Genomic DNA, 12,026 nt, shown 5'->3' on the forward strand with positions numbered 1-12,026 from the left:
GATGCCAGTTTATATGAATGCGGATGACTCGATCGAGGCCGTAACGAATCTCTGGAACTGGCACGGCACGCCTCTTAGCTAATTGGCTAACCGTGTTAAGGAATTGCAATGTGCTTATTCATTCTCAGGTACAGTCTCCATCTCGTTTTCACCGACTGGCCGGTGTCTCTTTTCCTGCCCTCCCTCCTTCTTGCCCCCTTCGCCACAATCTCACCTCTGTTTCCTCCCGCTTTTACTTTCACAAACATCCTTTTTCCCCCCCTCCCTCTTACTTACTGTACGCTCTCTGTTTCACCCTGGCTCTTCCATTGTGTTCATTATTCAAGCTCTCCTGCTGATAGAGCCAAGGCGGAGGGCACATTTGCTACGTCTGCTGAACTCCTGCAGCACTTTAACTCCATCCTCATGAGGGATGTTTTTGGAAACGGCCCTCCTTTCGTGGTGTAGCTCTGGGATTTAGTTGGTGGAGAGGCACGATACACCAACTAAATCCCAGAGCTTCATCACACTTTAAAACTTTCAAGAGAGAGTTTTTGCCTCAGCAGTAGAAAAAGCATTCCGATCCTTTACTGAAGTAAAAGCAGCAATGCCACACTGTAAAAAATACTCAGTTTCAAAGTGAAATTCCTACATTGAAAATATCACCTGTTTCAACTGTTATCAGGCCAAATGTACGTTATTGGTTGCTATAAGCCTCATAGATGTGGGTCAGTAGAGGCTACTACACGTACTACGTTGTAAATGTGAAAGCGAAACTTAAAAGCAACACATTCTAACACGTTGTGAAATTGCATGAAAGACCAAGCAGCTTGTTTAGGTTTAGGGAACAAGACCACTTAGTTATGTTTAAGGAACAACATTGTGTTTTGGCTTAAAATAACTATGTTTCAAGTGAAACGCTTGTGAACACAAAGACAACTACACATTGTTGGATTCACATGGGATGCGAACCCTGGCGTTCTGGGTATAAGTTTTGTGTCCCATCCATCACCCCGACCCTTAGCCACCCCATATGGAGTTTCACACTGTCCATACTGCAGCGCCCCACTTCCACTTTTGCCCCTTTCATAATAACTACGGACGATTTTTTTTTTTTTTTTAATTCCTTCTTTCGGTGATCAACCATGTGAATCAATGATAAAACATTCTAGTAGGTGTAGCAGGCCCCGTCTGACCCACATCTATCAGGCTTATATAACCACTAATGCACATTTAACAACCTGATAACGGTCTAATCGGCTGAAAATATTACTTAAAGGGAACCTATATGCCCATTTTCAAAATGCATACATGTCATTCCTATGGTCTAAGACAGTCCATAGAATATTAGCAAACATGAAAAACTCTATCCCAAATCCAAAAACTAGTGCGCTAAAACTCAAATTTGTGATGTCATCAAGTATAAAGTGTGGAACTCCTCCACAGACAATAGCTGCATTGATTTGTGAGAACCATATATAACCTTTAATAATGTATAAAATAGCCCATGACATAAGGAATAATCCCTCAACAGTATTCATTATTTATATTCAACATTAATTATTATTAGTTTTTTTCAGTAGGATGTCGCTGTTTGTTGTGTGTAGAGGTGTGTGTGTGTGTGTGTGTGTACAGCAGTGCAGCGGCGGCGGCGGCGCTGTCCTGAAGCTTCAAATAGCTTAGAATATTTCTCACCAAAGCTTTGAAGTCCAAAAATTTTTATTCGAGACAGGCCTGGTTAACGCAAATTCGTTTAAACGCCACTAATTTCTTTAAAGCATGAACACAACTTGTGATTTTTAGGTCTGTTTTAAAGCTAGAGTGAAGATACTGGCGTCATATGACACTAGAAAACCTGAGGAATCCATTGGTACCAACCATGTCATACTGCCTTGTTGAGAAGAAGGCTAAAAAAACACTCCAAACTTATGCTAAATTTCGGTGAGGAAAAACTGTCATGGCTATTTTCAAAGGGGTCCCTTGACCTCTGACCTCAAGATATGTGAATGAAAATGGGTTCTATGGGTACCCACGAGTCTCCCCTTTACAGACATGCCCACTTTATGATAATCACATGCAGTTTTGGGGCAAGTCATAGTCAAGTCAGCACACTGACACACTGACAGCTGTTGTTGCCTGTTGGGCTGCAGTTTGCCATGTTATGATTTGAGCATATTCTTTACAGTAAATGCAGTACCTGTGAGGGTTTCTGGACAATATTTGTCCTTGTTTTGTGTCCTTAATTGATTTCCAGTAATAAATATATACAAACATTTGAAAAAAGTAGCCATATTTGCCCACTCCCATGTTGATAAGAGTATTAAATACTTGACAAATCTCCCCCATTTTGAACAGATGACAAATGTGCGATTAATTGCGATTAACTATGGACAATCATGAGATTAATCACGATTACATATTCTAATCAATTCACAGCCCCTAAATTAGTTACATTCCACTGTTCTTCAGTACAAATCCAGGATGAAGGCATCTCTACATCTGGCACCATGTCTGGGAAACACACTACCTGTTCCTCCTGATAGCCTCCAGATGTGCCCAATCTCTCACGTTAAGACACACAACTGGTCTGGTCTTTGTCAGCAGTTTTTCAAGTGCTGATCCAGGTCCACTTTCTCCATTCAGGGCACGATAGAAGGGGGAGAGGTGCATCCTGGTCAGCAACTGTAAATCACCTCTCACAGTTAATACTCTTCTAATCCGTATTACTCACTATGTTCCTCCTGGTTTTCTTTCTTTTCTTATTTAACAGGACGAGTAGCTGTAACAACCAACGAGGGAGCGAGTGAAAGAATAAAGAAGCACAAGCCTGTGGTATGTAGAGGCTTAGCTTATTAAAACTGGATAGAAATTGGACTTCCAGCCAGCCGCTCACCTCTCCTCATGTCTCTCTCCACAGCCCTGAGAACCGTTGGCCCTAATGGAACTACAGCATGTTCTCTGCTCACCATCGACTGTCTGGTAAGGTCTGATGGAGCGATCTGCCTCGTTAGTTTATATTAGATCCGAGAGAGGTTTGCTAGAGCAATTACACCGTGAGCGATGGTGGGAACACGGCCCTGTTTCTGCACGCTCACGTCTCCTCATTCTTTTAAGGGAGGGAACATTTGGAAAGCATTTAGAAGATGCTTTCTTTCTTTCATTCTGTCTGTCTGTCTGTCTGTCCACCTTCTGTGTTTGATCTCCTTCATTGAGTTTCCAAACCTCGTCTGCAATCTCGGCGTTTCCCACCTCTCGCCTTGTGTTCACAGCGCGGCCGTGTAAACACGCCTCTAGCCGCTATCGGCGTGTTTGCATGGCCTGTGTGTGTGTGCGCCCAGATAGCGTGGGTGTAAAGCGATAAGGCTAAGTGAATGATTCCCCTCCAGCAAACAGAGGGGAGCGGCAGACAGAGGGAGCAGAGGGCAGGCAACCTGCCATGGGAATCTGGATAATCCATTCTGCTCACTTTATTAACATCATTATGGAGGAAACAGAGAGGGCAGAGAGAGAGAGAGAGGAATGGAAGGATAGAGAGACAGATGGAGTGGGTGGAGAGAGAGTGAGTGCAGAAGTTGATTTTGGGCGAAAGAAATGCATTTCAGTGGTGAAAACTAATGAGGGTTCAGAGGTCAGGGAAAAACAGAAGCATGTCATTTAAGCTTCAGACGTAATATTGAACCTCCTTTGTGCATTTAGCCTGCAAATTCACTGTAGTGCTACGACTGGTTTACTGGTGGAACCAGTTCTCAAAGTGGGCTGGTACTCACTGGTACCCAGTACCGGCACTTCTATATTTTACTCCTTGTAGTACTGTGACTTTTTCTTGCATACCGGAACTTCTCACAAGCTGCCAGTACTCTTCTCTGCCCTATCCATACCAGGTTCTCTGGAAGATTCATAATGGAGATCTAATAAGCCATACTGTATGAACATTAAAACTACGTGGGGAGAATCTGGACGAGCCGACGCACGGCATTAATGAAACTTTATTTTAAAGTTTTCTGATTCTGATATTTTAGGGTAAACATTTCCAGAAGAATTAAATGCTCAGACGAAGGCTGTGATATGTGTTAATTATAAAATAATCTTTTAATTAGTAATAATAATGGTCCAAACTGATGTAAAATTGCATAGTTTTAAGTAAAAAACTTCAAATTTTCCTGGGGGAAGATCCCCAAACCCAATATCTAGTATATTTTATTCATTGTAGAAATTCACAATGTGTTTCTTTATACTTCATAATATGTAGGAGCATCCTGACTGGGACACTGCTCCTAAAAGCTGAATGATACCCGACTATAGGCTACAAATAACACAGGGAAACACTTTAACTATTAACACCACTAAACACACCACCTTAGCCCTATAATGTTCCAGTTGGCATATTATTGGAGTATTATAGGCCTACTATAGAGGATGCATAGCCCCAGTATAATAATACAGTATAGCAATAAAACCACCGCTGATAATGACTGACACTGTACAACATGCTCAAAGAAATAATTAATAAATAGATCAATGTCCCCAAATGTCAACAGTTTTTTATACCAAATCACAGCATGGCTTTTTCTATGGTGTTCCTCAAGGTCTTGGTGTCTTAATGTGGTATTTTGGAGGGATTATTGATCATTTTTATCAATTCTTGAGTGGTAAAAAAAAAAAGGTTAAATTTAGCACCAAATCTGTGTAACAAATGGTATCAACCAAAAAATTGCTGCAACAACTTATGAGACATAATAGAGCACGGGAATGGCCATCATTTACTTCGATCATAATGTTCTAAGCACTTTTACACTTTCAGATGATGTACACCACTTCTATGTGACATCTACTGTTCACCTGCTATCTCCCCCCTAAAATCCCCTGTTCCCCCCTAAAAAAAGACAAAAACGGGTCTCAGAGGGTTAACAACTTAAGTCTTATTATTGTATTTGATGTCTAACTATGCAGTATTATAGAAAGTGATTTGGTGCTACAATAATTCTGTTTCACGTCTGTCTTACCCAATGAGCTAAAAGACACTCAAAAACATATTTATTAACCTTTATTTGACAGATGACAGTGTAGAAATGGGATGAAGAGAGAGAGAGAGAGATAGCGAGAGAGAGAGGGGTATGACAAAGGTCCCAAGGCTGGAATCGGACCGACGACATTGTGGTTGCATGGCATCATGCGCTGTAACCACCCGGTAACCAAGGAGCTCCAGGGGCCAATAATAGCTAAGATTTTTGGTCATGTTTTGACTGTTTGGAGCGTCATTAGCACTGCGTGAAGAAACACATCCCCATCATTCATTTCAATGCGCGCCTACGCCAAGGGCTCGGGCAAACAAATGCACCATTGTCCGGCACGAATTTGCAACGTCATCCGGCAACGCACTGCGCTGGCCAATCAAATGCGTGCAAGGGGCACACTCCTGGTAGCATACTTCTCATAACACTCAGTCGAGGAGGAAGTATTAGATTAAAAATGTAGCAATGTCACAATGTAAAAATACTCTCTTATAATGATAAGTCCTGCATTCAAAATATTACTTTTGTAAAAGTTTATCATTATTATCATCATAAAATTGACCTCAAAGTATCAAAAGTAGAAGTACTCAATATCGGCCCTCTCAGTGTTTTTATATACCCTATTATTGATTTGTTTCTGCTGATGCATTTAATATTCTAACTATACGTTGACTACATTTTATCTATAATAATGCATGATATTTTATAAAGTGGTCATATACTTTGTATATAAAATGTGAAATCCCCTGCACACCCAGAGTCCATCCATTTACTGCGTGCAGGGAATTATGTGATGTCACCAAACACTATGTACCAACAACAATAATAACAGGGTAATGCGTAGTGCACACTACACCACTTTAGCTCTGATTTTCCGCTCCCCGACAAAACCCCCAGATCAGAAGCAAATCGGCGTCGGCTCGCCGCTCGCATATCGGCGCTCGAGCGTCATGTGTGAGCTGCTCAAAGACGCGAGCCGAGAGGTCCGCCGATGCCACGCAGACACATTACAGATATGTAGCATGCTAAATATCTGGACCTTCCGGGACCCCGGCCACGAGCTGCAGCCGATGAGAGCGCGAGACATGGGTTGAGAAGAAACCTGGGGGAGGAGGGGTTGCCTGTAACAATAGGAACTTACTGTTTGTGTTGCCTTTGCAACGTGAAGCAAAGTTGTTGTTGCACATAGAGGAATAATTGGTAAAAAAGAGTGTGGAAACTGGTGGAAACAGGCTATTTTGTGAACACGTGCCAACAACAACATCAGCAATGTGTCTCGCGGTGAAAGATCTTGTAGTGTGTGACCCCCCTGTCGCCGGTCAGTCATGTCGTGTGAAAACCACGACGACTTAAAGACTCATGATAACAAGCCAGCAAGTTGTGTAACGTGAACAGGACTGCGATCTGACGACTTTGAAAGTCATGTAGTGTGAACTTAGCCTAAGTTGTCCCACCCTAACAAGTACAACGAAACCAACAAAGGGGTGAGGGAGATGTCAATCAAGTGCTGGTTGAACACTGTCCTGAGAAGAGGTCTAATTACTTTCACCTGCTGTGGCTTCGCCCAGCTGACACAGACCAACAATCTAGTTAGAGTAATTGAAAACACTTGTGATTTGGCAACTGCCCAGCCTTTAAAGGGGACCTATCATGCTCATTTTCAGGTTCATACTTGTATTTGGGGTTTCTACTAGAAAAAGGTTAACATCCTTAATGTTCAAAAAACACATTATTTTTCTCATAGTCTGTCTGAATATACCTGTATTCACCCTCTGTCTGAAACGCTCTGTTTCAGCGCCTGTCTCTTTAAGATCCCTTCCTGAAAAAGCCCAGTCTGCTCTGATTGGCTTGAGAGAAAAATATGGGTTTGCAAAGGTAGTTCTCAAGCTGAGGGCGATATATTCTAATGAGCCTGCATGTGACATAGGAAGGGGAACCAGATCTGAATGGCTTGATGAATAGCATGTTGTCTGAGCTACGGAGGCCAAGAGTGGCCATAGAGAGAGAAATATATATATATATATATATATATATATATATTGAGGCCACAATTTACTAATTTGTGCGCACAAGAGATAATTCATTCCCTCAGTCTAATAAAACTGTTATCGTGTTTTGATAAATTTGTGCGCACAAGATAGTTATTTGTGGCCTCAAAGTATTAAAACGTTTCCACGTTTTAATCATTTCTGCGCACGAGATAAGTGCATATACAGAGAGCCAACACAACAGCGCACCCCACTGCAGACTCTAACTAACATGCGTTACTTCCATAGCTGAGAGTCCATGCTGTTAAGCCACAATTACACACAGCAGATCCATTTGGTTACATTTTGTGCAGCCTGCATCAGATTGTTGTAAAAAATAACCACAGAACCCTTCGTGCTTATGTGAGATCGAACGTGTCGTTTTGATTAATTATTCGACACAGTTCCTTCTGCACATCAACAGACGTGTAGGAGACTGGCACATTGAAAAGAGTTCACACAGCTCCACGCATGGCTGGGCGCGTCATCTTTTTTTTTTTTAAATGAGGCCAGCCAGTCTGGAGCTCCATATTTTAAAAAAAATAATAGCCTAAAGATAAATGTGTGGCAGTGATAAGCAACGCAATGTGATGCGCCCTGGAAAACACCATGCCAAATGAACTTTTGGTGATTTCGTGGCTAGGCTCACATGACGCATCCGTGGCGCACTTGGGCACGGGGTGGCATCAGAAAGAAGGCATTATGACGGGGGGTGCATTAGAGAGGCTGTGACAATCATGGCCAATCACATTTAAAAATGTGGAGCTCCAGACAATGTTTTGGCCATCCTTGTTTAAAAAAAGATGACACACGGGTGAAGGACTGTCAGCAACAGACTGTCCTGAGGGAGTTCTAAGCGGAGCGAGAAGTTTTAAGCGACTCACTCAACTTTTCGCCTTCATGCCTGTTGATGCTCTGAAGGAACTGTGTAGAACAATTAATCAAAATTACACGTTTGATGTCACATTAGTACAAGGGGTACTGTGGTTATTTTACAACAGTCTGATGCTGGTTGTACAAAATGCACCAGCAGATCTGCATTTGTAATTGTGGCTTGACAGCACACATTGTGCTCCAGTTACAGTGGCTTACAGACTGCAGTGGGGTGCGCGGTGTTGGCTCTCTGTATATACATTTATCGTGGAAACGTTGTAATTAAATTGAGGCCACAAATTACTATGTTGTGCGCACGAGTCAATCAAAACATGGGAACAATTTAATTAAATTGAGGGAACAAATTATATATTGTGCGCACAAATTAGTAAATTGGGGGCTCAATATATATATATATGTATATGTATATATATGTATATATATATTTATTTATATGTATATATATATGTATATGTGTATATGTGTATATGTATATGTATATATATATATATACATATATATATATATATATATACATATATATATATATATATACATATACATGTATATGTATATATATATATATATACATATATATGTATATGTATATATATATATATATGTATATATATATATATATATATATGTATATGTATATATATATATATATGTATATATATATATATTTCTCTCTATGGCCACTCCTGGACTCTGTACTGATATAGGCAGCCAAAACAAAAAATGACTGGGTTGTCTTATTTCACAGTCTTTGGGTTGGTAGGTATGGAGGACAGAACCTGCCAAAATCAAAAATAAATAAATTACTTGATAAATAAATAAATATGTCACTAAATATAGCAAAAATAATATAAAAAATAAATGTAGCCTTTAATTAATTAATTAATTAAATGTGACACAAATTGATACATCTGTTTTAATTTGCTTCATTATTTATTTACCTTTGTATTAATTTCTGTATTTATTTACTCCTTTGTTTAATTTTCCCTTTCATTTATGTACTTATTTGTTATTAATTTTTAATGGATTTAATTATTTATTATCTAATTTATTTTTGCACAATTTTCCCTTTTGCATTTCACCCCCTATTTTTTCCCCAAACTTATGTATTCATGTACTCTTTTTTCACATTTCTTTATGCATTTCTGCCTCATTATGCAAATGAGGGGGCTGTGATTCAAGGTGTGTCGTCATAGGGTCAGAGTGCATAGATCGACTATATGCTATGCTACCTAGCAAGCAAGCAGACTGTGCTTCTGCTTATCAACACCAGTCTTCATTCCAGGCTCTGTACAGCGGATCGTCGGCCTGCTGCTGGCTCTGCCTCTGCCTCGTACTGGTACGGGTGTGAAGATCTACCTTCTGAAGCTGAACTGTTTCATGGACCCACCGCCGGCTTCCTCCCTGAGATTTAGCTCGTTCAGAGTGAAAAGCACTGCGCAGCGACAATGGCACCATCAATTTATGTCACATTTGATCAATTAATTAACAGCTAAATTTATTTTAAATTTTTGCTACATTTAGTAATTTATATATTTATTTTTTATTTTGGCAGGTTCCCTACTCCATAGGAGCCCCAGATACCCAAATGTATGTGCACAAGCACTAAAAAAAAGTGAGTTTATATATCTATGAATCCCTCAAACTGGACAATCCGGTTTGAATTTAACCACTTATACTGAGATACTTTTCTTAGAAGCTCCTGATTGAGGAATAGTTGTAGCCTAGATCTCAGACGAGGCCTGTGATTATCATAGTAGCAGTTGTCCATTTCCCACACTGGCTGGGAAAGTTTGTGCAACTTCCATCAACTTCTACCATTGGGGGGTCCCAGTTCCTCCAAAAGAGCTATTCGGTGGCTATTAGTGGTAGACTGCGGTTGAACTGGCAGCTCCCAAGTGTGACTGTAACTGCCTGAACTTGAAGCCGAGCGTCTCCGAAAATGATCCGACACGCTGAGTCCTCCCTTCGGTAAATAACTATTTTAGAAAAGCAAACACTGAGAGAGGAGAAAAGCTTGGACACAGAAGAAAATATCACTTTTTCTCTGTATTTTTGTGAGTAAATCAATGCTAAAAAGTTAATTTGTTTGTAGCCCAAAGCGTCTGTAAAGCCAGGCCGATTACAGTTTTGGAATACAGTTTTTCATGATGTTATCAATTCTGTCCTCTAACTACTTCAAGGCTTTTCTTTCTCTTTGTTGCTGGCACACAACACTATTTTAATGTCCTTGCTCTCTTTGCTCACATCCAAAAGAAAGCTCATTTCCCAATGTTTGTCTTGAGCTGATTTAATTGATCTGCTTATCGTCCGTTTGTTGTCAATTATGTCAAACTTATTGCCTTTTTTTCTGGAAAATGCAGCGCAGCAAAAAGTGGCCCGTGCGTGTCGAGAGGAGTGAAGAGGACAGCCAGGGAAATTTCCAAATAAAAGTGGGCCACGCTCAAGTATTAGAATTAGGAGTGTCACACAAACAAGTTTCTCATTGTGGAAAAAGTAATGAGCTCAATTCTGATTCCTCTCACATCAAGGGCCGCTATTTTTTTCGTGCTGATTTTGAGGTTAACGTCTGTTGTGATTGATTTTATGCTCACTGGAGACACACACACAGACATCGTTGTGTATGTGTCATTGCTTCTGCACGAAAGATTTTACTCTCTGAGTAAATGTCTAGAATGTGAATTTGTGGCTAAATTGTTACAGTGGTCATGTCTATAATGTCAAATCCAGCGCTACATGTCCACCAGGTCCGGCGAAGACACTAGGGGACGCGCTGCTCCACTCAACTGGCTGTTCAAGCGGTGACGTACCCTATCGTGGAATGTCCCTGGTTTTCTGCTCTTCGTTTCAAACAGGAAACAACATAGAGGCCTGCTCATAAGTTTTCTGTTATTCCATCTAAACAATCCACCAAAATCTACTTCTGAAAACATTTTTAAGGTGCATTGTGTAGCATTTTTTTGGCATCTAGCGATGTGGTTGCAGATTGCAACCAACTGAGTACCCCTTCGCTCACTCCTCCTTTTCGACTGCGGTAACCTGAGCCGCCAAGTGCAAAACCGTGTTAACGCCGTTCGCCTCACTCAGAAGCCAGCCGTCCTTAATAAGCCAACCATAATAACACTACTTTAGGTGCAACGGACATCAGACGGCAGCTGGCGGTAACACGGTTTTACCCTCTGCAGCTCACGCTACCGCGGTTTCACAAGCATGTCAGAGAACTACTGTGGCCTTCAGGTAACGTAAAAACGTGAAAGGTTCTCTCTAGAGCCAGAGTTTGGTTTGTCCGTTCTGGGCTACTGTAGAAAAATGCCGGAGCAACATGGCGGACTACGTGAAGAGAACCTGCTCCCATTGTAGATATGAAGGGCTCACTCCAAGTTAACAAAAACGCCAGTCATATTTGCAGGTGATTATACACTAATGAAAACAGTTATGGATATTATATTCAATTTCTGCCAATAGATCCCCCAAAATGTTACAGACTGTTCCTTTAAGCGAGAAATAGGCTATGCCACTGCTGAATCTTGTTTCATTTTAGAGCTAGATCGCCTAGTTTCACAGCTTGGTTCGAGTTTTGCAAGCCGGACGTGTCACACTGGACAGGCTCGTTGGCATAAAGTTGAGATTTTATGCAAATACAGACCCTCTCCAACTCGCCGCAACGCTCCCACCGTGCACTGGGCGGCTACTTCTCCCGCTTTACATAGGAAATGAATGGAAAGCGTTGAGACTCCCTCTGTCGCCGGATCTGGTGGAAATGCGCCGATAGAGGAGCACTCGCGCCAGTGAGAGGAACCCGAAAACGTAAACAAAGGACTGTTCCCGCCTTTTGATTTTGAGAGAGCAACGGCCAATGAGGAAACTACAACACTCGGCCGACCAATCATGTAACTTCATCACTCAGCCACTCGCTTAGTAACAGACTTTTGTAGGGCTGGCCTTCTGCGGTCTAGCCAAAAACACACTTACACACACTCACACACACCTCCAGCCAGACTGCTGGATAAGCCTCATTTAGCCTGGTGTGTAACTGTCTCTGTGTGTAACGAATGGCTTGTGTCCTACAGTCACGAGTCCAGCCAGACCAACAGCATTACAGGTCCCTCTACACTGA

The 12,026-nt window shown here is 41.3% G+C and overlaps 1 long non-coding RNA gene across 5 annotated transcripts in view; it reads left to right on the plus strand.

Moving 5' to 3' along the window:
- The window catches only part of LOC119479398, a 379,295-nt gene that overhangs the window by 37,549 nt on the left and 329,720 nt on the right, over nucleotides 1-12,026 (plus strand). For all 5 annotated transcript variants that reach the window (XR_005204671.1, XR_005204673.1, XR_005204675.1 and 2 more), the window contains 2 exons: nucleotides 2,750-2,811; nucleotides 2,897-2,958. This is a non-coding gene — a long non-coding RNA (uncharacterized LOC119479398). The remainder of the gene's footprint in view (nucleotides 1-2,749; nucleotides 2,812-2,896; nucleotides 2,959-12,026) is intronic.

This window comes from Sebastes umbrosus, chromosome 20, assembly GCF_015220745.1.
Source record: "Sebastes umbrosus isolate fSebUmb1 chromosome 20, fSebUmb1.pri, whole genome shotgun sequence".
NCBI lineage: Eukaryota > Metazoa > Chordata > Actinopteri > Perciformes > Sebastidae > Sebastes > Sebastes umbrosus.